The sequence below is a fragment of the Rhodnius prolixus genome, unplaced genomic scaffold, assembly GCF_049639745.1.
Source record: "Rhodnius prolixus isolate KJV_2025 unplaced genomic scaffold, Rpr scaffold_7, whole genome shotgun sequence".
Lineage (NCBI taxonomy): Eukaryota > Metazoa > Arthropoda > Insecta > Hemiptera > Reduviidae > Rhodnius > Rhodnius prolixus.
The window spans coordinates 14,632,282-14,660,126 of record NW_027411582.1 but is presented as its reverse complement, the minus strand read 5'-3'; the positions used below and the strand labels follow the sequence as shown (position 1 = coordinate 14,660,126).

The following is a 27,845-nucleotide window of genomic DNA, read 5'->3' as shown; positions in this document are numbered from 1 at the left end:
AAGTGTTGTCTGGAAATGTTTTGGAAGATAAGATGTTGTACAAGTGGATTGTGATGTGTTTAAATGTTAAGATGGAATTTTCTGTATCGTGTTTTCAGCAACTTGTGTTGCACGAAAGGAATGTTCAAGTCTGTGTGAATGGTTTGATTGGTGACGTAGAAAGGAGCGTTTACTATAGAGCGAAGAATTTTAGATTGCAAGGACTGGGATCCTTTGCAAATTTGAGCGTTTTGGTTGAAACCAACAGTTCGATGCCATAAGCCCAGGACTGGCTTTAATATACTTACATACAGGGTGACCAAAGTTATATGCTCCACCCACTTTTTTTTTAACGGCGGGAAATTTCGAAAAAATAAAAACACGTATTTAATCATTTTTAGTCTAGTTTATTTTCAGTGATTGACCCATTTTTTTAAACCCCTGTATCTCGAGATACAGCATCCAACTTTTGTTTTTCAAATGGAACGTTATATATTTTTTTTTTGCATATTTTTATAGTATTTTAGCTCCTAAAAAAAACAACAAAAATTTTTTGAAATCGGTTAGGTTTTTCAAAAGTTGTGAAAAACCAATTTCACTTTATTGTCAAAATTACGTGATTTTTTTTAAAATCTGCTCAAACTGGGCACAATCAACGGATAGGCAAGCCAACACTCTGGACTCCCATGCTTTGCTTGTAGCAGCACTTATGGTGGCGAAGTCAAGATCTAGGCAGGCTAGAGTTATTCGACGTTTCAGATCATCGACTGAAGCCAAGGGATTAAGGTTACTGTACAGTTTATTTTTTAGATATCCCCACAACAAATAGTCCATTGGAGTTAGGTCCAGACATCGAGGTGGCCATTGGATGGGACAATGAGTCCCTAAGCACTTTTCATGGAAATTTCTGTCCAGGTAACCTCGAACCACTCTTGCATTATGTGCCGGGCAACCATCTTGTTGAAAATACATGTCTAGCCGACGTTGTAGAGGAACATCTTCAAGTAGAATGGCAAAATGTCCCTTAAAAAAAGTTAGATACTTTGCACCAGTTAAGTTCTCTCTGTAGAAGTATGGGCCAATTAGTTGATTTCCTAAAACTTCACACCAAACGTTTGTAGAAAAAACAACCTGAACGTCAAATAACACTTGCCTGCCTAGATCTTGACTTCGCCACCATAATTGCTGCTATGAGCAAAGCGTGGGAGTCCAGAGTTTTGGCTTACCTATCCGTTGATTGTGCCCAGTTTGAACAGCTTCTTTTAAAAAAATAACGTAATTTTGACAATAAACTGAAATTTGTTTTTCATATTTTAAAATACCACAACTTTTGAAAAACCTAACCGATTTCAAAAAATTTTTTTTTGTTTTTTAGGAGCTAAAGTACTATAAAAATATGTAACGTTCCATTTGAAAAACAAAAGTTGGATGCTGTATCTCGAGATACAGGGGTTCAAAAAAATGTCTCAATCTCTGAAAATAAACTAGACTAATAATGATTAAATACGTGTTTTTTATTTTTTCGAAATTTCCCGTCGTTAAAAAAAAAGTGGGTGGAGCATATAACTCTGGTCACCCTGTATATAAGTCTTTTGTTGTCCAGAGTGAGTTTCGTTCTGTGGTCGAGTAGTCTTTTCAGTTGTCTGAAGCGTCTGTTGAGTTCTGTTCTCTTTAAGTCGTGTATGAGGATTCTATGTACGAGGGTCGTTTGAAAAGTCCGTGCAAAGTCAGAGAGATAGCACTACTGGCGCGTATCGAGGTTATGTTTAGTTAGTAGCATCTCTTGGAAGAACGCACACCAAGTTTCAGCCAGATCGGTCTAATTCTTTGTGTTTGGCATTCGTTTGAATCGAGGAAGTCAAGTGATTTTCAAAAAATGGACGAAAAAGAATTTCGTTTGTTGATTAAACACTACTTTATGAAAGGCAAAACGCCTCAGGAGACTAAAGAGAAGCTTGATAAACATTATGGTGACTCTGCACCTTCGATTAGAACAGTTTATAAGTGGTTTCAAAATTTTCGGAGTGGCCATATGGGCACAAGTGATGCTGAACGTTCTGGACGCCCTGTTGAGGTTACTACTCCAGAAATCATTGATAAAATCCATGATATGGTGATGGATGACAGAAGAGTGAAGGTGCGTGAGATTGCTAGAGCTGTGGGCATCTCGAATGAACGGGTACATAATATTTTGCATCAACATTTGGACATGACAAAGCTATCCACAAGATGGGTGCCGCGATTGCTCACGCTTGACCAAAAACGAAATCGTGTGAAGTGTTGCAAGGACGGTTTGCAGCTGTTCCAGAAGAATCCGCAGGACTTTAAGCGTCGTTTCGTCACTGTGGATGAAACATGGATACATCACTACACTCCTGAGACCAAAGAACAATCTAAACAATGGGTTACCATCTGCGCCAAAAAAGGCGAAGACCGTTCCTTTGGCCGGAAAGATTATGGCGACTGTCTTTTGGGATTCGCAAGGAATAATCCTCATCGACTATCTGGAAAAGGGTAAAACTATTACAGGTGCATATTATTCATCGTTATTGGACCGTTTGAAAACCGAGTTGTAAGAGAAACGCCCACGATTGGTCCACAAAAAAGTCCTTTTCTATCACGACAACGCACCACTCACACCTCAGCAGTTGTGGTCGCAAAATTAATGGAAATAGGGTTCCAACTCGTTTCACATCCTTCCTATTCTCCAGACTTGGTTCCCTCGGACTACTATTTGTTCCCCAATATGAAGAAATGGTACAATCAATTGGAAGAAGAATTATATCGATCTCCATCTGGTAGATGCACATCAATGGTAATAGGCGACTTTAATGCAGATAGGAATGGAAATAGGAATGAGCGTGGTGAATTTCTAGTCGATTTTGCAGCTAGCCAGGGATTTAAGCTATTGAATACCTTTTTTCAGTCAAGCAAGGAAGGTGAATGGACTTGGTGTTCTCCGAAGGGGAAGAAATTCCAGATTGACTATTTACTTATAAAAGATATAAGGAAAGCTGTAACTGCGAAAGTAGAGGCTGATTTTCCATTTAATTCGGATCATAGACTTATAAATTGTACAATCAAATTAGAGAGAAGACCATTTAGAATTACCAAAAAGCAAGTAAGTCTACTCCCAAGAATAGAGGAATCTCGAGAACGATATGAAGAATTATTGGAGGAGGAGCTGTCTAAATTATTACCAGGAAATGGCATGGATATTCAAAAGGAATATGACGCAATAATGAAGGCTATAGAAACAGCAACTTTAAGGACATGCAAAGAAAATCAGAGGCATAAAACTCTGAATAGGAGAACAAAAAAATTATCGGATGAAACTATCAAGTTGATTGAGAAAAGGGAAAAGTATAATAAAATAATTAACAAGACGTCATTTCAAAAAATCGAACACGCAGAAGTGAGGAAATTAGTAAGGAGGAAAATTAGAATGGATCTGAAAAAATATGAAGAAGAAGTGATTTTAAAAACGGTAGTGGAAGAAGGTTCGACAAAGAAGATGAAGAAAGAATTATCAGATATAAAGAAACATTGGATTCAAAAACTGGAAATGCCAGAAGGTATAATAACAGATAGGGAAAAAATATTAGAAAATATCTCAATATTTTATGAAAATATTTATAAACGGGACCGGAGTTTGGAGGATGAAAATAGAAGTAAGTTTTTAGAAAAGGAGAGGGAGGAGGAATTCTTAGCGATTCTGGAAGGAGAAGTTGAGAAAGCCATTGAGAGATTGAAATTAGGCAAAGCTACAGGGGATGACCAGATAGAGGCAGTTATGATTAAAGAAGGTAAAAATGCGCTAAGTAAAGTTTTAACCAGGCTCTTCTCTAATATTTTATTGCATGCTATTATTCCAAGTCAATGGGAATGTAATAAGATCCTCATTTTGCATAAAGGCGGTTCAAGAAATGTAATTAACAATTACCGTCCCATCAGCCTTACCTCAGTTATGTACAAATTATTTGCATACATTGTTCAAAATAGAATAAAAAATAAAATAAATGAATTCCAACCGGAAGAACAAGCAGGTTTCCGGCCTTCGTACTCAACAATTGATCACCTCCAGACAGTAAACCAGGTAGTGGAAAAATGTAGAGAGTATAGAATGGAAATATACCTAATATTTGTTGATCTCCAAAAGGCATTCGATATGTTAGAACATCAAGCTATTTGGTTAGCTCTACAGGAAATCGGAGTGGAGAAGGTGTACATCGACCTACTTAAGGCAATCTACTCTAACAATAAGGCCTACATTATGTTGGAGAGGAGAGGAAAAGACTTTAGTCTAGAGAGGGGAGTGAGACAGGGTTGCCCTTTATCTCCTATGCTATTCAACTGTGTATTGGAAAGTATCTTTAGAAGGCTGGATTGGGAGAAGAGAGGAATCTGTGTAGATGGTGCGTTCCTCAATCACCTTCGCTTCGCTGATGATGTTGTAATCTTCGCACCAAATCTGATACAGGCGGAAGAAATGCTAGCCGAATTGCTAAAAGAATGCAAGAAAGCGGGATTAATACCGAATTGGAAGAAGACCAAAATTCTCACCAATGGGAGAAGGGAAGGTTTTAGAATCGAAGGAGAGGAACTAGAATTTGTAGAAGATTTTAACTATTTAGGACAAACGATCTCTTTTAATTGCAGGAGAGAGGAAGAATTGTATAAAAGGATTAATAGGGGATGGAAGAAATTTTGGGCACTTAAAAGTATTTTTAAAGGAAATTTCTCGAATGAACTGAAAGGAAAAGTACTTACTCAGTGCGTTTATCCCTGCATTCTGTATGGATGCCAAACCTGGGCCCTCACCAAATACCTTTCCAATAGGCTCCGAATAACCCAAAATAAATTGTTGAGAAGTATGCTAGGAGTAAAGAGGCAAGAAAAGAAAAGTATTGTGGAAGTACGAAGGAAATTCGGAAAAATGCAGGATTTAGAATTGGAGGCCCATCGATTAAAATGGAAATGGGCAGGTCATGTGGCCAGAATGGAGGATAAAAGGTGGGCAAAGAGAAGTTCTGAGTGGACGCCAAGAAATCGGAAGAGAAGAAGAGGTCGTCAAGTAGTGAGGTGGAGAGATGAGATGGCAGATAGAGTGGGTTGCCGGTGGTGGACCACAGCAAGAGATAGAGGTGTATGGACTAAAGTTGTAAACAATTATTTTGAGATGTAACAGTTATAATTTATTAATGAAGAATTTAAATTTATTAATTTAGAAGAAAGTAATTTTTGTTATTTTTTGTTATAAATTTTGTAGCTTATTTTGTTTACAGTATATTACGTTCTAAATTTTGCATACTTAACTGTTCGTTTAATTATTTTTTAATTACTTGCTATTTTTTTCTTAGTATATTATACTACATTCTATAGAATTGTTAAATTGAATTGTACAAATCGAACTCTAAATCCTCCAATGGAGAGGCTTTTTCTCTGTAAAGGGTGTTAATAAAGCTTTATTATTATTATTATTATTATTATTATTATTATTATTATTATGAAGAAATGGCTGGCGGGAAAAAGATTTTGTTCAAACGAGGAGGTGATTGCAGAAACGAATGGCTATTTTTCAGACTTGGACAAATCCTATTATTCGGAAGGGATCAACAAACTAGAGCAGTGTTGGACGAAGTGTATAAGCCTAAAAGGAGACTATGTTGAAAAATAAAAAAGGTTTACCCCAAAAAATTAAGTAGTTTTTATTTTTGCACGGACTTTTCAAACGACCCTCGTAAGTCTACTGTCAAGGTAAAGCCCAAGGTAGCGGACTACGGTTAAAAAATATAAAATTAAAAAATGGCACTTTTCCCATCAGCTGAATAATTTAGCAATTTCAAAATTGAAGATGAATCATTTTATAATGAAATGATTCAGGTTACTCGAGTAAAATACCTGTCTAAAATGTAGTTTCTTTGACTTTCTTGTTTGCTCATAAAAGATACTTTTTGTTGAGTAATTGATTTTTGGAAAAGGCAAACGGTTTGGCGAGGAGTGGTTATTCAGAAGACAGTTTGTGTGGTTGAATAGCATCAATTTGACGCTAAGTTTAATAATCAATTAATCTAAAAAAACTGTCTTAATTCCAGCAGAAACTAAATATTGCAACAAACCCTTAACTTCAGTAAAAATAATCTAATAGAAATAAAGTGTAACACAGTCAGTTTAACAAAAGAGAGTGGATCTTTCATTTTTTATTTTTTCCAAACTATTTTCTAGTAAAACCGTCATTTACTTAAGTGCCAGCGTTAAGTGAAAGGTTGAAGTGTTGAATGATGTAGTACAACAACCATAAAGCCTCTTTTCGAAAAGCATGGTGTACATTTTTTATCGTATTAAGTGTTAAATACAATGCCTGAATAAATGTCGATCGAATACACTTAAAGTAAGACCTTTTAATTAAAAACTGTAAAAATAAAACTGATCGATATTGTTACATTTTTAATCTAGAAAAAATAATAATTTACTAATGGATATTTCGGGTTAGTAATAAAACTTGTGATATTGGTGTCAGTAAACTTTTATTAATTATATATTTGATATATATTACAGTATAAGAACGAACTGCGTTTAATGAACTTACTTTTCAACATTTAATATTGCATAAAAGGACTAAATCAGTAAATAACTGAAATTAGGCATTTAAAAAATGAACGCCTGCGCATTCTGCCGGTAACAACTTTTTATTCATTTTTTTTTCAAAGCTGTAGGTACTACAAAAATAATTTTAATATCATTCTAGCAAATGAAAGTCAGATTTCAGCATTTCTTTAAAATGAAAACGAATAAATGAATTTTGCTAATTAAATTGAAGAGAAACTGATTTTCTAGCTAGTTCTTGTTGCTTTTGGGAGAAATTATGAAAACTGAAGATGAATATGAGGTAGTCACTGGCTGATAAAAACTAGCTGGCGGTGTGGATTATCATGGCAGAAGAAGACAAAAGGAAAGTAAGAGGATTACAACAGAATGCGCGTTAATGTAGGATGTGGTAATATCAGATTTCTGATTCTAGCTACCACAAAATGTGAACAGGTAAGGTGTACAATGACTAGGGCTTAGCTAGAGTAGGTAAAGAAGATGCTTAACAATAGCAAGTGGGTAAAGTAATAGAGTTACAACTCAAGACTAGAAGCACTATCCATGTAACCACAAATGTAGGGGCTCAAAAATCCAAACTCCTGTCTGGATGGACAAACAAAAAAAAGAAATCAGCATGATGTTGAGGAAGACTATGGTTACCTAGAAACAAGAAAGCCTTATTAAAGCTTTTTAGAAGTTAAAAACATGTGTACATTCATTGTTTGAGCAGATTAAAAAATAAATTTAATATTTGTAATACTCCTAACTTATGCAGACGATACAGCTATACTTTCTCCTCACATTGATCCAGTAACTTCACACAGAAACCTTCAAACTCATCTCTTTTCTCTTGAGGAATGGTTTAAAAAATGGAAAATCAAGTTAAATGAAAACGAAATCCCAAAATATTACTTTTTTACTTTACTCTCCGCCGTATCACTCTTCCTCCGATCTTCTATGACTCAATTCCAATACCTCCTGCCAATGTAGTCCCCGTTATCTTGGGCTGTATTTAGACAAAAGTCTGATTTGGAACCCGCACACACGACTTAAACGAACTGAAGTTAACAGGCGTTATCGACTACTTAAAAGACTACTAGACCAACGTTCAAAACTTTCACTTAATAACAAACGACTGATTTACAATTCTATACTAAAACCCCACCTGGACGTACGGTATTGAACTGTGGGGTTCAACGAAACGCTCCAAATCTTCAACGAATTCAATCGCTTCAGTCTAAAATTCATCGCACTATCGTTAATGCTCCATTTTACGGCTCAAATAGAACTATCCACAAAGACCTGGAAATTACCCTTTGTAGGTCAGGTTGCTCGAACTCGTTATAAAAGTTTTCGTCAGAACTTGCCCTCTCATTCCACAATCCTCTTGTCCGCCATTTATCATTGTATCACCTTCCAGATCATCCTCCCAGACGATTAAAATCAGCCAGTGGCCTCGCGATTTTCTCTCTTCTGAAGAGAGTAGCTAATCCTGGGAGACGACTTAGGGAGTGTTATCACTGGGTAACTTCTCCCCTCAATTAGTTAGTTCGATGTCAGCTATTGTCATTGTTACTTATAGCGTGTCTAGCGCTGGTGTAACTTTACAAATAAATTAAAAAATAAAAATAAATATTTGTTTAATCGATACTAAGACTTGCATTCAAATGCCACAAAACCAACATATAAATAACATTTAAAGAAACATAACAGAACTTTTATCAATAAAACCATACGATTTAATACTTTCCTCAGCTCATAATATTTTCAAAAACTTCTGCCCTAAAAAGCAGTCGAACACCTGAGAGCTTTTTATTATTATTTAACGTAGCTAGATAGTTGTTAATATGAAGACTTCGCCCACATCTAATGTAATAGCAAAGTTCCAGAGAGTTGTATCCTTGTGCTTGAGGGACAGGTTATTTGCTTTCATACTTGATGCAAAACTACGACCAACGCCCTAGAAGTTAGTTGAGGTACAAACTTTACACTACAGGTTATCTGAGAGGAGGTTGCATGTAATATCTTTTACTTTGGCTGTACTTAATACTCTACAGAAAAATGTTGTTAAAAATAGTACAAAAAATCTGTATTTAACACTTTTCTTAGTATTATTCTCAAAATCCTAACTTACAAATTATTTCTAACTCAATTTAGATTTATAATTAATTCTTATCAATATTATAAAATTTATAAAATCGGATTTTACACTGAACTGTAAATTACAAAAAAGGAGCCTGCCTTAACCTATCTCTGAACTGCCTTCTAACACTTTTTATTAACAAAAATGGATATAAAAAAAGTTATAGAATGTGTTTGTAATGTATTTACGTGGTTTACTGAAAAGTGTAGGATTTGGCCAGCTTTTCCACCTCATCGTTACCAGAAATCCACAAATGACTTGATCAAACTAAAAAGAACATCGTTTATTGAAGCTCTTCAGTTTGCTAGAATATTCTAACAACCATTCTGAAGGTAAAAACCAAATATGCGAACGATGCGTACCTATTTTATCGGTCTACAGATAATAAATTATATTTATTAAATTTCAAATGAAAACAAAATAATAAAATTATAATAGGGTGAACATAAATTCAAAGTTTGCCCCTATTTATAAACTTTTTAGCGATAGTACAGGCATCTAGCGTGAGTGTTGGTAATTTTGACAAATGTAATTTTCAGATAATTGATACCATCAGTAGAGCCTAAGCTAGAGTTGACCTAATATTAAAATTCAACGGGACATGCAGTAGTCTTTATTGATTTTGTAGCCTACTAAAACTTGGAATGATAAAAATTCTGGTGTCTTGCAATTTTCTGTTTATTTTTATCTTTGAATGATGTACGTGTTTCCACAAGTTCTTCTATTTGTAGTGATTTAATGTTTTCTCAATATTTGGAAGATCGTTTCCATTTCAAATGTTCCACAGCTAGGACACATATTTCTTCGTCCTCTTTCGCGCTGTCACAAAATGACTAAGATTTGACGATGTGAGTTATAAGATAGAGTTCTTAACAGTTGTGCATCCTGTAACATCGTTTCTAGTTCTACAACTTCTATCTAGATAGGAAGTTGGATAAATCAATTTTTCTTTACAGGTTGTCCAACTGTTGTTATTGGGATTTCAGTGGTGACACCAAAATCAACCCAGCAGTGGCCATTTCACTACCACCTACAAGAACTGCATTGGGAGAAGCACGTATGCACTGTCTGTTTTTTGTTTTTTTTTTAATTGTTAAATATAGCAACACTATTTACAAGACGTTACTTCAACCCATCTGGACTTACGGATCAGAGCTGTGGGGCTCAACTAAGCCCTCCAATATCTCCCGCATACAATCCTTCCAATCGAAAGTCCTCCTCCGTATTGTTAATGCTTCCTATTATGTCACTAACTACATTCTTCACAATGACCTAAATATTCCCTTTTGTTACCGAATCTATCCATTCAAAGATTCCTCAATTTCCACAGCTCAAACTCTTTTTCCTCATTAACCCACAATTCTGATAATTCACCAAGACATCTAAAAGCGATGTTGGCCCTCGTGATCTTCTACCCTAGAGAATTCCATTCACTAAAATTACCGAGAGTGGTCCAGCTCTGGCTGATTTCTCTTTTCCTGTCTCCCTAAGGTTGAGTTATGCATCGGTTATGCCGGGCAGCTTTCGCATCATGTAATTATAGTTTACTTAATATTGTAACGAAGTTGACCTGAGGAGAGAAGAAAGGCCTAGATTGTTCTGGGAGTTGGGTGACCAAAGTCTATAACCGTCCACCACAGTGTAAACAAAAGGCCAGCCTTTACCTGAGCCGGAGAAGAAAGGGGCTAGATTGTTCAGGGAGTTTAGTGACCGAAGCCTATAACGGTCCTATAACTGTGTAAAAGCCAAAGGAGCGGCCCCAGTTGGGGTGGGGACAGTATGTGTTTTCCCCAGTCAGTGAGTGGCAGGTGGGAGTGAGACAGTAGGTGTTGGAGTGGGGCAGTCGCAGTTGGAGTTTGGAAGAGACAGAGTTAGAGGGAGTCAGTGTTGCGGAGTACTTCAGAGTTGGCCAGTTGGGCAGTTAGTCAGTTAGTGAGTACAGCTTTGTTAGTGCAGCTGAGACTAGTGCAATTCGGTGCAGTGCGGACCAGTGGTCAGTCGTGGAACAGTTTTGTGGCGTTACGTAGTGAGTAAGTAACAGTAAACTGTTGTGACTGTTGTAAATGGTGACTGTAATGAATAGTGTTAGTTGCTAGTAAATGTTAATGTTAATGTGTTAATAAATCAGACTACTTATATGTTAAGTTTAGCGAGTTTTATTATTTATCAAATCCACATATTTAATAACTAGTGGCAGTCACTAGTTGTAGTTAAAGTATTTTTTAGTAAAAGGACAAAAAAACTTTACAATATATTCACACTTTGTCTGATGTATATGTATTTTAATACAGGTAGCAATACGTAAACATGTACAATTATGAATTGGATCAGTATCGCCATATTAACTTCTTCAGCAATATTTGAAAGTAAATGAGCTAAATTTTTAATGAAAAACTAAAATAAAGCAGAAGTAAAACAAACAATTAATAACGAACGTCTTAAAGTGAAGTTTTATATTAATAAAAAGAGAATATCAAGTCGTTATTTCCACGTAAAACATTATGAAACAATTGTTGACAATTGGCCCCTTAAGGGTACACTCGACTGAAGGGGCCAGCCAGCTTTTGTCTACATAGCAGACACGGTCGTTTCTCTAAGCCTTGGACATAGAAAAACTTCATGTTGTATACACCATTCATGAGTAGAGGGAAATGACCTTTCCAATCCTCTCTATCACATTCTCTTGCTAAACTTTTTTTCAAATGGTTTTGGTGTTAGCAGGCTCTACTCTGTCTTGAAAGAAATACCCCTTCCTTTACCAGGACACCGTAGTTATAATAAACTCAACTCTATTCCAATTAACTCCACCTAGAATGGGACATACACCTGCTTTTATAATTGAGCAACACAAGAACTCTTAAGCAAGTAGAAGTTTCTGTCCTTAAAAGCAAGGCTCAACTAGGTTTAATCTAATTAAAGGATGCGGAAGGTGCTTGAAACCTTTCTTCCTAAACAGTTTCTCCCAAAAATTAATCCAATAAGGGCACTTTTCCTTTATGTTAATTACAGCATCCAAATTTATATGTTTACTTAAGAAGTTCTACTAAAACTTTAAAATCCTTTTTTTTCTTTTCTAATTTAATTACTACTTTCATTTTTTAATGAAACCCCTTTGTTTTCCATAAATAGCGTCTCGAACTTAATTTCCTCTTTTCTTAAAAAAGAGATTATTACAGATTACCATCAGAAAAGCAAAAACATATGCACTTTCTTCCTTACTACAATCAATAAAGTTTGTGTTCATTTATTCATAGATAAGGACAATTTTGCAATCTTGACAATTTTTAGTCTTTTGAGCTAGATATCTCTAGAAGAAACTTTATTCAACCGACAAAATGCTTGAATAGAAAGATATTCTTGTAGTTGCGCCTTATTACTAAGTTCATACTGTTAGAGTAACTTAAACGCAACGTTACACTTTAATCCTAGTTAAATTTGCTTGTTACAAATTTCCATCTGGCCATGTAATTGAAATGTTTAACACAAATAGTGTTGAGAAGTTTAATGGTGAGTTCCACACCATTGTTACATAAGCAAAAGTTCTTTTTTTTAGACGTGCTTTAGTAAAAATAAACCTCCTTGACTCGAAATTGAAAAAGCAACAAGAGCTTTTAAAGTTGATATGGATCCACTGGCAAACCTCTGCAAACATAGGAATTTTGGTTAGCAAACTGTTTTCATAGACAAGCAGATGTTTAACTAGCAACCTGTCTGATGATGTAATGGCATGACAAGAAGCTTTGTTCCAAGCTCACTGTTGATGTGATGGCAAGACAAGAAGCATTGTTCCAAGCTCTCTGTCGGTGTGATGGCATGACAAGAAGCGTTGTTCCAAGCTCTTTGTCGGTGTGATGGCATGACAAGAAGCATTGTCCCAAGCTCACTGTTGATGTGATGGCAAGACAAGAAGCATTGTTCCAAGCTCTCTGTCGGTGTGATGGCATGACAAGAAGCGTTGTTCCAAGCTCTTTGTCGGTGTGATGGCATGACAAGAAGCATTGTCCCAAGCTCTCTGTCGGTGTGATGGCATGACAAGAAGCATTGTTCCAAGTTCTCAGTCGGTGTGATGGTTTGACAAGAAGCATTGTTCCAAGCTCTCTGATGGTGTAATGGCATGACAAGAAGCATTGTTCCAAGCTCTCTGTCGGTGTGATAGCTTGACAAAAAGCATTGTTCCAAGCTTTCTGTCGGTGTGATAGCTTGACAAGAAGCATTGTTCCAAGCTCTCTGTCGGTGTGATAGCTTGACAAGAAGCATTGCTCCAAGCTCTCTGTCGGTGTGATAGCTTGACAAGAAGCATTGTTCCAAGCTCTCTGTCGGTGTGATAGCTTGACAAGAAGCATTGTTCCAAGCTCTTTGTCGGTGTGATAGCTTGACAAGAAGCATTGTTCCAAGCTCTCTGTCGGTGTGATAGCTTGACAAGAAGCATTGTTCCAAGCTCTCTGTCGGTGTGATAGCTTGATAAGAAGCATTGTTCCAAGCTCTCTGTCGGTGTGATAGCTTGACAAGAAGCATTGTTCCAAGCTCTCTGTCGGTGTGATAGCTTGACAAGAAGCATTGTTCCAAGCTCTCTGTCGGTGTGATAGCTTGACAAGAAGCATTGTTCCAAGCTCTCTGTCGGGGTGATAGCTTGACAAGAAGCATTGTTCCAAGCTCTCTGTCGGTGTAATGGCATGACAAGTAGCATTGTTCCAAGCTCACTGTCGGTGTAAAGGCTTAACAAGTATAACTTTCTCATGTTCGTAACAATTTTAAACACATTGAGTTATAATCAATTGTTGTCAACCATCCCCGAAGCTCTTTTAGCAGCCACACCAGTTGCACCTTATCCATTGCATTTCCGAGAATAGTTGCAGTAAAAATAAAACACCTTTTTCCATCTTTTATTTTTTGAATCCCTCTTATAGAATCACTTTTTCTAGCAATTCTCATATACATTTTTTCCGCACATTCAAATTGATAAGAGTTAATTATCTTTTATCCAGTCTTTTAATCTTACAGCTCAGTTCTTTTTTAAAAAAAACATTGGCAAATAATGAGGGCGGAGCTAGCCACAAACTAATATACGTTTAGTGCTTATCAGGGTTTTCCGCTGGTGCTTACGCAGCACACCGTCATGAGCTTTCAAAAAATATAAATAACAATAACGGCCAAGTTTCATGCTTTTTTAAAAGATAAAAATGTCTACCTCATACCCATTATTTTATAATCAATGAAAGTGGTGCTTTCAACAATTTATAAACCCAGCTTAAAATTTATATAGTATTTTTTTTCTTTGTTTTTTGCTGCCTAGAAAAGAATATTAAATTGACTTCTTTGGAGTTATTATTTTGTAAATGAATTACTTAGAAAATATCTAGATGCGCATTCTTTTAAAGTAAAAGGAGAACATCGCCCTCACATTCTAACAACTTTTACTTACAGTAACAAACCAGAATTAGTTAATTTGTGCAGCCGCTTTGGTAGTAAACACTCAAATTAACTTGAACATGACACTCGTCCAAATCCACAGTTTTGGAAGCTTCAACGGAATCAAAGCAACAGAATACTAAAAACTTTCCGAGTTCCTGAAGCTACTTCTGCTTCAGACATATTGCGCACACATACGCATAGTCCATTAGCTGGGAAATGTTTTCCTTTTTAAATAACCACAAGACAAGCATTTCCCAGCGGGGAAAGCAAAAGTTCGTAGTAATTTCCCTTACAAAAAGACTATGTAAGAAGATTACTGTTTAAACAAAATTCCCACTTCTAACAAAAAGACAAAGGTGTGCTGATTTTAAAACAGAAAACATTCACATAACCGTGGAAACTTCAACGTGACATTTTGTTTACCTACGGGGGAAGTTACGTGTCATCGGACAGCTTTAATTTTGTTGGATCCTCGCAAGGAGTTGCGGCCCCCCTTGACCAGAATTTTCTTTGAGCGACAATTGTCCGTTGGCAGCATTGGTTGTTTGGACGTAGTGGGGATGGTGGCCAGTGCAAGGCAGCAGTTTAGTTGCCCTTGGGCATCTCAAGAGAGTAGGGGTGCCAACGGATTATGTCTGTGTGTCCGCCATTGCCAGGATTTTAGCGTCGGTCTGGCTGGTACTGTTTTCGCCAAGAACTGGACAACCCATTAGCCGCCCGGTTGAACGATTTACTTTTGTTGTCTTATGATAAATCAATTTGTGAGTGTTATAATAAGTCTAATTAAGTCAGAAAACCTGTCGGTTTAATTAAGCCAGAAAACATGTCAGCCTAATTAAGTCAGAGAACTTGTCAGTCTAATTAAGTCAGAAAACTTGTCAGTCTAATTAACCTGTCGGTCTAATTAAGTCAGAAAACTTGTCAGTCTAATTAACCTGTCGGTTTAATTAAGCCAGAAAACATGTCAGCCTAATTAAGTCAGAGAACTTGTCAGTCTAATTAAGTCAGAAAACCTGTCAGTCTACTTAAGCCAGAAAACTTGTCAGTCTAATTAAGTCAGAAGACCTGTCGTCTAATTGTCAGAAAACCTGTAAGTCTAATTAATTCAGTTTTATTCATTTGGATCATGGTCCTTTTTTGTATATGAGTTTAAAATTGTAAATATACCAAATATATTTGTTATTGCATAAGTTGAAGGTATTCTGAGTGTTGGTGGCGTCCCCACCCTTCCCTTTCCTTTAGTTTTATTTCATAGTCAAAGACTTTTCATGGTGCCGAAACCCGGGAAGACTCTCAGAATACCTTTGATTGAATTTTGTTTAAAAAAAAAAAAATTCCATTGTATTTTAAATTGTATTGAATTGTCATTAGTGCCATGTCACTTTTTAAACTTGTTTTAAAATTTATATTTGAAACTATATTAAGTTTTCATTAGTCTATATAGACATGTCTTGTCTATGCATTGTCACTTTTGAATTTTGTTAAAAATTGGTTTTATATTTTAAACTATATTCAGTTGTCAGTATATATTGTATATATGTAAGTCTTGTCTATCCTTGTCACTTTTGAATTTTGTTAAAAATTGGTTTTATATTTTAAACTATATTTTATTGTCATTGGTCTTTATACATATATGCTTTGCCACTCTTTGATTTGGTTTTAAAGATAAGTTTACTTTTTAAATTATCTGTTAACTGTACTTAGTCTATATGTAGGTTGTCTGACAGTCTAGGCAATGTCTGTCTTTGTCCTTGTTTTTAGTTTTGCCTTAAAGGGTGTTCCTCTTTGGGTCTATACCTTTTGTAATTTTTGAACTCTATCGCACTATTGACCTTCAGTCTATAAGTCATACCCCTGCTGACCCCCTTTTTCTAGTTTGTCCATGGCCATTTCCCTAGTCAGTCTGTTAAATATCCTCAAGGCCATTCCCCTTGTCAGTCAGTCAGTCAAAACACTCATGGCCATTCCCTAAGTCAGTCAGTCAGTTAGTGTCCCACGTGTCCTCCCGAAGTCCCAGTCTCCCATAAACTTAGAACCTTGTCCCCATTCTTCTCCTGAAGTCCCACTATTCCATTAATCTAGTACTTTGCCCCTCTTCCTCCAGCCAATTGCCATTCCCTTAGTCAGTTAGTCAGTCAATCAGTCAAGTTTCCCTTTAGCCATTCCTTTAGTCAGTCAATTTTTCCTTATAGCTATTCCCTCAGTCAGTCAATTAAGTGTCCCATGGCCATCCCTTCGTCATTCAGTTCGTCAGTATTATCATGGCCTTTCCTTTAGTCAGTCAATCAGTCAAGTTTCTTCAAGACCATTTCCTTTGTCAGTCTATCAGTCAAGATTCCCGGTGGCCACTCCTTCAGTCAAATCTTCAGACCTTCAGTCTGTCAGTCAAATCTTTCTCATAGCCATTCCCTCAGACAGTTAAGTTTATCCATGGCCATCCCCTTAGTCACTCCGTCGAGTTTCTTATGGCCATTCCCTTAGTTAGTTAGTCAAGTTTATCCATGGCCATCCCCTTAGTCACTCCGTCGAGTTTCTTATGGCCATTCCCTTAGTTAGTCTCTTAGTCACTCCGTCGAGTTTCTCATGGTCATTCCCTTTGTCAGTCAAATAGTCAAATTTTACTCACGGCCATTCTCTCAGTTAGACAGTTAAGTTTTCCTCATGGCCATTCCCTCAGTTAGACAGTTAAGTTTACTCATGGCCATTCCTTTAGTCAGTTAGTCAAGTATCCCCAAGGCCATCCCCTTAGTCACTCCGTCGAGTTTCTTATGGCCATTCCCTGAGTTAGTTAGTCAAGTTTTCTCATGGCCATTCCCTAAGTTAGTCAATCAGTCAAGTTTATTTATGGCCACTCCTTTAGTCAGTTAATTAGTTAATTCTTATGGCCAGTCTTTTAGTCAGTCAGCCAAGATTCCCTGTGGCCATTCCTTCAGTCTGTCAGTCAAATCTTTCTCATGGCCAATCCCTCTGTCAATCATTCAAGATTCTCATGACCATTCCTTTAGTAAGTCAGTCAAAATTTCCTCATAGACACCCCTAAGTCAGATAGTCAAGTTTTCCTCATGGCCATTCCTTTAATCAATCAGTCAAGTTTCCACATGGCCATTCCCTTCGACAGTCAGTAGTTTACCCATGGACATTCCCTTAGCCAGACAGTTAAGCTTCCCCTGGCCATTAGTCAGTCAGTTATTCGAGATTCTCCAAGGTCATTTCCTAAGTCAGTAAGTCAGTCAAGATTCTCCATAGCCATTTCTTTAGTCAGTCAGTCAGTCAGTAACTTCCCTATCCCTGGATCTTCAGTGAATCAGTCAGTCAAATCCCTACGCCTAGTTTTTCGGTCGAGCAGTCAATCAGTCCTCTTAGTCAGCCAGTCAGTAGTTTCCCCAGGGAATTAGTCAATCAGTCTAAATTTGAAAGGTTTCAGTATCAAGTCAGCACCGTTTAACCCTCGTACGAGTCAACTACGGGAAGGAAGAGCGTTCCACCACCACTGGCATCGGACTCTGCTGGCCTTTCATCAATGTCAAGATTGCATCTCTACCTGATGTCAAGGAAGTCTATTAATCGCAATTAAGTGGCAAGAGTGGGAGAAGTCTGAACTATGTCAGGAGCGACCAGGGGGCCAGTCAGCAAGCTAGCTCTTCCTGCCCCGAAATCAGTGAGTGGAACTCTGGCGAGTCCACTGCGGGGGAGGATGTTGGATCCTCGCAAGGAGTTGCGGCCCCCCTTGACCAGAATTTTCTTTGAGCGACAATTGTCCGTTGGCAGCATTGGTTGTTTGGACGTAGTGGGGATGGTGGCCAGTGCAAGGCAGCAGTTTAGTTGCCCTTGGGCATCTCAAGAGAGTAGGGGTGCCAACGGATTATGTCTGTGTGTCCGCCATTGCCAGGATTTTAGCGTCGGTCTGGCTGGTACTGTTTTCGCCAAGAACTGGACAACCCATTAGCCGCCCGGTTGAACGATTTACTTTTGTTGTCTTATGATAAATCAATTTGTGAGTGTTATAATAAGTCTAATTAAGTCAGAAAACCTGTCGGTTTAATTAAGCCAGAAAACATGTCAGCCTAATTAAGTCAGAGAACTTGTCAGTCTAATTAAGTCAGAAAACTTGTCAGTCTAATTAACCTGTCGGTCTAATTAAGTCAGAAAACTTGTCAGTCTAATTAACCTGTCGGTTTAATTAAGCCAGAAAACATGTCAGCCTAATTAAGTCAGAGAACTTGTCAGTCTAATTAAGTCAGAAAACCTGTCAGTCTACTTAAGCCAGAAAACTTGTCAGTCTAATTAAGTCAGAAGACCTGTCGTCTAATTGTCAGAAAACCTGTAAGTCTAATTAATTCAGTTTTATTCATTTGGATCATGGTCCTTTTTTGTATATGAGTTTAAAATTGTAAATATACCAAATATATTTGTTATTGCATAAGTTGAAGGTATTCTGAGTGTTGGTGGCGTCCCCACCCTTCCCTTTCCTTTAGTTTTATTTCATAGTCAAAGACTTTTCATGGTGCCGAAACCCGGGAAGACTCTCAGAATACCTTTGATTGAATTTTGTTTAAAAAAAAAAAAATTCCATTGTATTTTAAATTGTATTGAATTGTCATTAGTGCCATGTCACTTTTTAAACTTGTTTTAAAATTTATATTTGAAACTATATTAAGTTTTCATTAGTCTATATAGACATGTCTTGTCTATGCATTGTCACTTTTGAATTTTGTTAAAAATTGGTTTTATATTTTAAACTATATTCAGTTGTCAGTATATATTGTATATATGTAAGTCTTGTCTATCCTTGTCACTTTTGAATTTTGTTAAAAATTGGTTTTATATTTTAAACTATATTTTATTGTCATTGGTCTTTATACATATATGCTTTGCCACTCTTTGATTTGGTTTTAAAGATAAGTTTACTTTTTAAATTATCTGTTAACTGTACTTAGTCTATATGTAGGTTGTCTGACAGTCTAGGCAATGTCTGTCTTTGTCCTTGTTTTTAGTTTTGCCTTAAAGGGTGTTCCTCTTTGGGTCTATACCTTTTGTAATTTTTGAACTCTATCGCACTATTGACCTTCAGTCTATAAGTCATACCCCTGCTGACCCCCTTTTTCTAGTTTGTCCATGGCCATTTCCCTAGTCAGTCTGTTAAATATCCTCAAGGCCATTCCCCTTGTCAGTCAGTCAGTCAAAACACTCATGGCCATTCCCTAAGTCAGTCAGTCAGTTAGTGTCCCACGTGTCCTCCCGAAGTCCCAGTCTCCCATAAACTTAGAACCTTGTCCCCATTCTTCTCCTGAAGTCCCACTATTCCATTAATCTAGTACTTTGCCCCTCTTCCTCCAGCCAATTGCCATTCCCTTAGTCAGTTAGTCAGTCAATCAGTCAAGTTTCCCTTTAGCCATTCCTTTAGTCAGTCAATTTTTCCTTATAGCTATTCCCTCAGTCAGTCAATTAAGTGTCCCATGGCCATCCCTTCGTCATTCAGTTCGTCAGTATTATCATGGCCTTTCCTTTAGTCAGTCAATCAGTCAAGTTTCTTCAAGACCATTTCCTTTGTCAGTCTATCAGTCAAGATTCCCGGTGGCCACTCCTTCAGTCAAATCTTCAGACCTTCAGTCTGTCAGTCAAATCTTTCTCATAGCCATTCCCTCAGACAGTTAAGTTTATCCATGGCCATCCCCTTAGTCACTCCGTCGAGTTTCTTATGGCCATTCCCTTAGTTAGTTAGTCAAGTTTATCCATGGCCATCCCCTTAGTCACTCCGTCGAGTTTCTTATGGCCATTCCCTTAGTTAGTCTCTTAGTCACTCCGTCGAGTTTCTCATGGTCATTCCCTTTGTCAGTCAAATAGTCAAATTTTACTCACGGCCATTCTCTCAGTTAGACAGTTAAGTTTTCCTCATGGCCATTCCCTCAGTTAGACAGTTAAGTTTACTCATGGCCATTCCTTTAGTCAGTTAGTCAAGTATCCCCAAGGCCATCCCCTTAGTCACTCCGTCGAGTTTCTTATGGCCATTCCCTGAGTTAGTTAGTCAAGTTTTCTCATGGCCATTCCCTAAGTTAGTCAATCAGTCAAGTTTATTTATGGCCACTCCTTTAGTCAGTTAATTAGTTAATTCTTATGGCCAGTCTTTTAGTCAGTCAGCCAAGATTCCCTGTGGCCATTCCTTCAGTCTGTCAGTCAAATCTTTCTCATGGCCAATCCCTCTGTCAATCATTCAAGATTCTCATGACCATTCCTTTAGTAAGTCAGTCAAAATTTCCTCATAGACACCCCTAAGTCAGATAGTCAAGTTTTCCTCATGGCCATTCCTTTAATCAATCAGTCAAGTTTCCACATGGCCATTCCCTTCGACAGTCAGTAGTTTACCCATGGACATTCCCTTAGCCAGACAGTTAAGCTTCCCCTGGCCATTAGTCAGTCAGTTATTCGAGATTCTCCAAGGTCATTTCCTAAGTCAGTAAGTCAGTCAAGATTCTCCATAGCCATTTCTTTAGTCAGTCAGTCAGTCAGTAACTTCCCTATCCCTGGATCTTCAGTGAATCAGTCAGTCAAATCCCTACGCCTAGTTTTTCGGTCGAGCAGTCAATCAGTCCTCTTAGTCAGCCAGTCAGTAGTTTCCCCAGGGAATTAGTCAATCAGTCTAAATTTGAAAGGTTTCAGTATCAAGTCAGCACCGTTTAACCCTCGTACGAGTCAACTACGGGAAGGAAGAGCGTTCCACCACCACTGGCATCGGACTCTGCTGGCCTTTCATCAATGTCAAGATTGCATCTCTACCTGATGTCAAGGAAGTCTATTAATCGCAATTAAGTGGCAAGAGTGGGAGAAGTCTGAACTATGTCAGGAGCGACCAGGGGGCCAGTCAGCAAGCTAGCTCTTCCTGCCCCGAAATCAGTGAGTGGAACTCTGGCGAGTCCACTGCGGGGGAGGATGTTGGATCCTCGCAAGGAGTTGCGGCCCCCCTTGACCAGAATTTTCTTTGAGCGACAATTGTCCGTTGGCAGCATTGGTTGTTTGGACGTAGTGGGGATGGTGGCCAGTGCAAGGCAGCAGTTTAGTTGCCCTTGGGCATCTCAAGAGAGTAGGGGTGCCAACGGATTATGTCTGTGTGTCCGCCATTGCCAGGATTTTAGCGTCGGTCTGGCTGGTACTGTTTTCGCCAAGAACTGGACAACCCATTAGCCGCCCGGTTGAACGATTTACTTTTGTTGTCTTATGATAAATCAATTTGTGAGTGTTATAATAAGTCTAATTAAGTCAGAAAACCTGTCGGTTTAATTAAGCCAGAAAACATGTCAGCCTAATTAAGTCAGAGAACTTGTCAGTCTAATTAAGTCAGAAAACTTGTCAGTCTAATTAACCTGTCGGTCTAATTAAGTCAGAAAACTTGTCAGTCTAATTAACCTGTCGGTTTAATTAAGCCAGAAAACATGTCAGCCTAATTAAGTCAGAGAACTTGTCAGTCTAATTAAGTCAGAAAACCTGTCAGTCTACTTAAGCCAGAAAACTTGTCAGTCTAATTAAGTCAGAAGACCTGTCGTCTAATTGTCAGAAAACCTGTAAGTCTAATTAATTCAGTTTTATTCATTTGGATCATGGTCCTTTTTTGTATATGAGTTTAAAATTGTAAATATACCAAATATATTTGTTATTGCATAAGTTGAAGGTATTCTGAGTGTTGGTGGCGTCCCCACCCTTCCCTTTCCTTTAGTTTTATTTCATAGTCAAAGACTTTTCAAATTTGGTAAAGTCAGCATATACTGTTTCAGCTTTTCACTGGTAACTTTTCAGCTACACTGGTTTTACCTCTTTACAAATATGAGGAAAACTTGTAACTGTTAATTTCATTTATTCTATTTATTTGGAATGGTTTTGTACTAGACTATTGTTCTTCTAAGGCGAGCTCAGTATTTAATAATGGTTTCATAAATTAGTTACGTTCTGTTTTAGAATTTGAAGACCTAAAACAGTTTAGCTCACACTCTATTGCTGTTGAATGAGTAAATATTCAATTTAAATTGTCCCAGTTGAATTCTAAAAGTATAATTTTATTAATGTTCTAAAATTGTGCCACAATTAGCTTGATGAAGGAGTCAATACAAACAATAACAGCGATGCAGTTTAAAGGGTGTAGAAGTTACCAAAAACTCGAACTACTGGTTACCTCAAGATCACTAGGTAAAATTATATAACACGGTTGCCAGAAAGAGTTCTAGAAGTAAGGTTTTGAACTAATGAATTCCTAGTTACCTAGATTTGTTTTAAAATAGGTGTATAAATTAGTCTTTTGTCGTCAAATGAGAGTTTATATTTATCTTCTAGGAGCATTTCAAGTTAACAAAAGCGTTTGTTTCTTGTAAGTGTAGTCCGAGGTAGTTGGTGACTTTGATTATTGGTAGAGGTAAGATTAAGAGATTAAGATTCTGAAAGGGCGGCCTTTAAGGCCTACGCCACTACAACTCCTTTGGACTCCTATTGTGGCTCGCCCACTCTAGAGCACGCCCTCCATATTGATAGAGGTATAAGGTTATAGAAAACTGGAGGAAGAATAATGCGATGAGTAATGAAGGTGACATTTTGAGTTTACACTCACTGCACTCACATTAATTGAACCGTATTGATTATGAAAGCGATATTAGTTTGTAGGTAATTTTTTTTTTTGTGAGTTGTTTCAGGAACATGAATTGTGGAAACGAAGGCAGGATCATCCTACGTATTAAAGCGGCAAGAAGGGTTACTCCTTTCAGCTCCTGACGGTGTCAGGAAATGGTTGCAGAGACTAGTATTTAGAGCAGATATATTTCTAATCAGAATGTTCGCTACCTAATTTTGCGTCTATCTGGATGATATCCATTGCGGTTTTTACATGAATTATGCACTCAGTACAAGGCGGCTATTTCGAGAGATTCATTTCATTTCACCTGCAGCCAATTGGAGTTAATTAGAACCAGCATGTAAAATACTAGTTCATCTCACTATCCTCTGCTAAACAGGTAAAACAGCATAAATCTAGAAGTTCCACTGGTGGCAGGAAACGATCTTGACATCTCCACAGGTGTTCCGCTTAGTTGGATTCACCTTTGGAGATTATGGCAGAAGGAGAATGAACTTCTTTAAAACATAAAGTCAGATTTTATCGCAATCACTCGTATGCGAAATGAGGCTTTCGATAATTAGAGACTAGAGAAGGCAACGCCCAAAAGCGACTAGAGAAAGAAACCCAAGTTAAAGCTAGAAGAGATCACCAACAAAACGAGGGTTAAACCGTGATCTACAGTAGAAAGAGGAGGCTAGATGTAATAGAACTTTTAAAAAGCGTTGGCGCCATAAGCCACTTTGGCTGCAGCATCTTCGGGACATAGGACCAACCCCATGTTCCCATAATAACAATGAGTAAGTCTAGGGGCTGAAAAAAGTAGAAAACAATTTCAGAAGCCACGCAACTTAAAAGATAAAATTTGTTTTCAGAAAAATAGATTTGCTACCGAATAAAATGATACTAAATATACACTTAATCTATACACATGTTCACATAGAGTGAAATAATAAAAAATAATAAAGTAAATCCAAGTAGACATTGACTGACAGAAAAGTACAACCAAGTACCACATGAGTATTAAAGTTAACCAGAGTGAAGCATGACGTAAAAAGAAGTATTCTTCTTTTCTACCAAAAGAAATCTTCTTCAAATGGTCTTTATATTGTATTTGGGATTTCTTATTTTTGTGTAAGAGCGTTGAGTTAGAAGTTGAAGTGGTACTTTTTCTTAAAAAAAAATAACAAAAGGGCAAAAACTTTCCTACGCTTTACAATCACTTCTAGAAGTAGCTAAGAATTTCACTTTATTTTGTTATATATCGTTACTAAAAGTACAAAAATGTTACAAAATAGCGATTAACTTAGAAAAGAGGAACAAATGAGTCTTTAGTACCTCAGGTGATTTTAGTTCCACATCAACAGTAACCTAAAAATTAGCCAGCTGGAATGTTACCTTTTCACTGTCAATGGGCGAGACCATTTGGACCTTAAAAAACGGATTTCTTTCTCAAAATAATTTTGATAATTTTTACTCCAAAACTAAAGTACATTATATCTTACTAATTAAAACAGTATGGCCTCATGAGATAAGTATCTATTCATATGGAAGGGAAGATTAAGTTGTTTACCCATGCAACAACCCTTGTAGGTAACCTACTACATTCATAAACATTTGACGTAACCGCACAGTCTTCATTAATATTAATTAACAGTTGGTTAATTATTTGAAAGTTATCCAGAAAATTGATTCAGTTTATTCATAAAACAAAAACCTCTGTTGTTTAGAAAACATTAAAACGTTCTTGCTATAAGTTTTCACGTTTTTTAGATAAGCAAGTAGATTCTAAAACGCTGCAAAAAACTTGTCTTTCCAGATGCTTAAAAAGGTTATATGTATAATTAGTTGCACGTCTATGGAGCACACAGGAGACGCAAAACTTTCATCTTCAACCCATATTAAATATCTGATTCCATTGTGCTTTTTGGGTACCTCACCAAGGAGTTAGGAAACTTTAATATAGTTGAAAAAATATAAAAAAGATTGTAACGAAGTTGACCTGGGCAGAGAAGAAAGGCCTAGATTGTTCTAGGGGTTGAGCGATCAAAGTCAGTAACAGGCCGCCACTGCATAAACAAAAGGGCGGTATCTACCTGTGGCAGAGAAGAAAGGCCTAGATTGTTCTAGGGGTTAAGCGACCAAAGTCGGTATCAGGCCACCACTGTGTAGACAAAAGTGGCCGGTCTCTACCTGAACTAGAAAGGAAAGGGCTAGATTGTTCAAGGAGTCAGTGACCTGTGTAAAAGCCAGCTAAGAGAAACGTCTCAGTTGGGGTGGTGGCATATATGTTTCCCAGCCAGTGATTGACAGGCGAGAGTGAGACAGACGGAATTGGAGAGAGACAGAGAATGGGAGGAGGCGGCTCACAGCTGAGGTGGTGGCAGTATGTTTTCTCTAGCCAATGAACGTCAGGAGGGCGTGGAAACTTATGCTCAGAGAGTTGGAGGAGGGCAGTCCCAGTTGGAGGGAGGCACGCAATTAAAAGGAGGCAGACACAGCTGGAGAAGTCAGTTTTTTTAGAGTTCTTAATGAGTTGTTAATCAGTTAGTTTTGAGTGAGTCTTGGAGAGACGTTAGTTTGGAGAGACACTTTGGAAGTGACAGTTTGAGAGAGTCAGTGTTGCGGAGTGCTTCAGAGATAGCTAGTCAGGCGGTTAGTCAGTTAGTGAGTAGAGCTTTGTTTGTGTAGCAGAGACTAGTGCAATTCGGTGCAGTGCGGACCAGTGGTCAATCGGGGAACAGTTTTGTGGCGTTACGTAGTGAGTAAGTAACAGTAAACTGTTGTGACTGTTGTAAATGGTGACTGTAATGAATAGCGTTAGTTGCTAGTAAATGTTAATGTGAGTAAAGGTAATGTGTTAATAAATCAGGTTATTACTTACAAATTTAGCGAGTTTTATTATTTAATCAAACCCACATATTTAAAGTAACTAGTGGCAGGCATTAGTTGTGTAAGTAAAGTTCTTTCTTAGTAAAAGGACAAGAAAAAACTTTACAATATGATTCTAAGTGTCATTTCTACAGGCTGATAGACTTGGTTTTCGAAAAAAAATATCAAGATACCCATTTATACTAATAATACTTAAAGCTGTAAATTAGCAAAAATAAGCTACTTTTACTTAACTTACAAATAATTGAGATGTCATTAATAACAGGCAACCAATACCTGCAAGTAACTGAAGAAGTCACCTACCTGAAACAGAAAAACAAAATACAAAATTATTGTGAATCAAATGGAGAGAGAGGTGGCCAATTGGTTAAGAAAAGACATCAAGAAATAACTTCTTGCTAATGACTCTCCGGAGACATGTAGGGCGCTGAAACAGGTTACCTGGCCAATGGCCAATTTCCTCAGATATGGTAGCGTCTTCATTATAAATATGGACGTTTTGAAAACCCAGAATATCCTTGTTACAAATTTATGGCAGTCAATGGGCTGTAAAGTATCAGCGAATGGGCATAACAAGAAATGGTCATGAGATGGCGACCAACTTTACTCTTGCATCCATTTGAAGAGCTTTATAAAGAATGTTCACCCAAAGAATTCTTCCAAGATCATCCAATTCGGCAGAAAAGATCTCAGAAACATTGTAGCGCTAATTACTGGACATACTCCAGAGGCTCGCCGGTTCTTGAACATGAAAGGTAATTCAACAGGCTCAGCATCAACGTGTGGAATTGAAGAATTAGTGGTGCAGACTGTTGTAGATAATTAAGCAATTATTTAAATTAATGAAGAGAAAATGGAATGGGATGACGTTTGGAGATAAAGAAATTCCAAATCTACAACTTAAAAGGGGTTAACATCGTTCTTTTAAAAAGGTTTCTGAGACAAAGTGTTACAAATTTCTAAATAAAGACAAATAAATTTTTTTTAATATATCAAAAATTTTAAGGTCATAAAATAACTTTAATCCCTAGGATTCTTGATTTTTATTGTAATTAAGTTGTTTTACAACCATGTTATGTTTCAAAGAATTTGAAAATAATTGACGCACAATGGGAACGTTAATTTTGGTAGAAAAAGACAGAAATATTTGAATTTTTACAAGAAATTGCAGCAAAACTTTTTTTAAAAATTTATTAGTTAAGTTACGCCAGCGCTAGATGCACTATTAGTAACAATGGCAATAATTGACACCACTACAAACTCTCACTAATCGAGGGGAGAAGTTACCCCAGAGGTAACACTCCCTAAGTCGTCTCCCAGAATTAGCTACTCTCTTCAGAAAAGAGAAAATCGCGAGGCCACTGGCTGATTTTAATAGTCTAGGAGGATGATCTGGATGGTGATGAGATGATAAGTGGCGGACAAGAGGATTGAAATGAGAATGCAAGTTCTGATGAAAACTTTTGCAGCGATTTCGTGCAATCTGGACCTACAAAGGGTAATTTCCAGGTCTTGGTGGATGGTTAGATTTGAAACGTAAAATGGAGCCGTTTAACGATAGTGCGGATAATTTTAGACTGAAGAGATTGAATTCGTTAAAGATTAGAGCGTTTCGTTGAACCTTACAGGCAGCAAAACTTAGTTTGCTAACAAGCTTAAATTATCTCTGTTATTTGTAACATCTTTATGATCAAAATTGGTTCAGAAGAAGTTTTTTTAGATTGACTAGGGCTGTTCTGTAATCAACTGAACTTATTGGGTATATGCAGTGTAATTTATTATCGTCCTGCATTAGCTAGATATGAATTGCAACATCAAGTTAGCAAAAGTTAATGATGGAATGTATTATATATATTTTTTTTAATTAGTGCAATAAAAGAAAACCAGATTTATTTACTTTTTTTAACAAAATTTAATTACTTTTTTGTTAATCAGCTCATCTTTTCATTCATCTGATGATTTATTAAAGATGATTCTGAAGAAGTAGGCAATAATCCTTATTGATATTATTACCAACCAGTTTACAAGTTCGTTATTAAAAGATGGTTGTGGTTAGAAAGATGGAATTTTACGAAAACCAATCGGTACGACCAGCCACGTTCCTTTTTGTGCAAGGCTATACAATGGTGGCTTCGGACAGAGAGAAGAGAGAGATATGGTAGAGAAGACATGGAGTGTTCGGTCGGGTAAGAAGATGAAAAATGAAGTGGTGGGGGGTACGAAGTGGAGGGAAGCGTGTTG

At 37.2% G+C, this 27,845-nt stretch overlaps 1 protein-coding gene and 4 long non-coding RNA genes across 6 annotated transcripts in view; 1 reads left to right on the top strand and 4 right to left on the bottom strand.

Moving 5' to 3' along the window:
- The window catches only part of LOC141447053 (uncharacterized), a 289,468-nt gene that overhangs the window by 94,452 nt on the left and 167,171 nt on the right, over nucleotides 1-27,845 (top strand). The window lies entirely within an intron of this gene.
- LOC141447041 (5-hydroxytryptamine receptor 1-like) overlaps nucleotides 1-27,845 on the bottom strand; it is a 590,328-nt gene that overhangs the window by 448,892 nt on the left and 113,591 nt on the right. The window lies entirely within an intron of this gene.
- Nucleotides 14,832-15,179, bottom strand: LOC141447038 (uncharacterized). Its single transcript, XR_012454096.1, has 2 exons — nucleotides 15,058-15,179; nucleotides 14,832-15,014 (listed from the first exon to the last, which is right to left on the bottom strand). It is a non-coding gene; the product is annotated as an uncharacterized lncRNA (long non-coding RNA).
- LOC141447036 (uncharacterized) lies at nucleotides 18,065-18,412 on the bottom strand. The gene is made up of 2 exons (XR_012454094.1): nucleotides 18,291-18,412; nucleotides 18,065-18,247 (listed from the first exon to the last, which is right to left on the bottom strand). It is a non-coding gene; the product is annotated as an uncharacterized lncRNA (long non-coding RNA).
- On the bottom strand, nucleotides 21,298-21,645 carry LOC141447037 (uncharacterized). Its single transcript, XR_012454095.1, has 2 exons — nucleotides 21,524-21,645; nucleotides 21,298-21,480 (listed from the first exon to the last, which is right to left on the bottom strand). It is a non-coding gene; the product is annotated as an uncharacterized lncRNA (long non-coding RNA).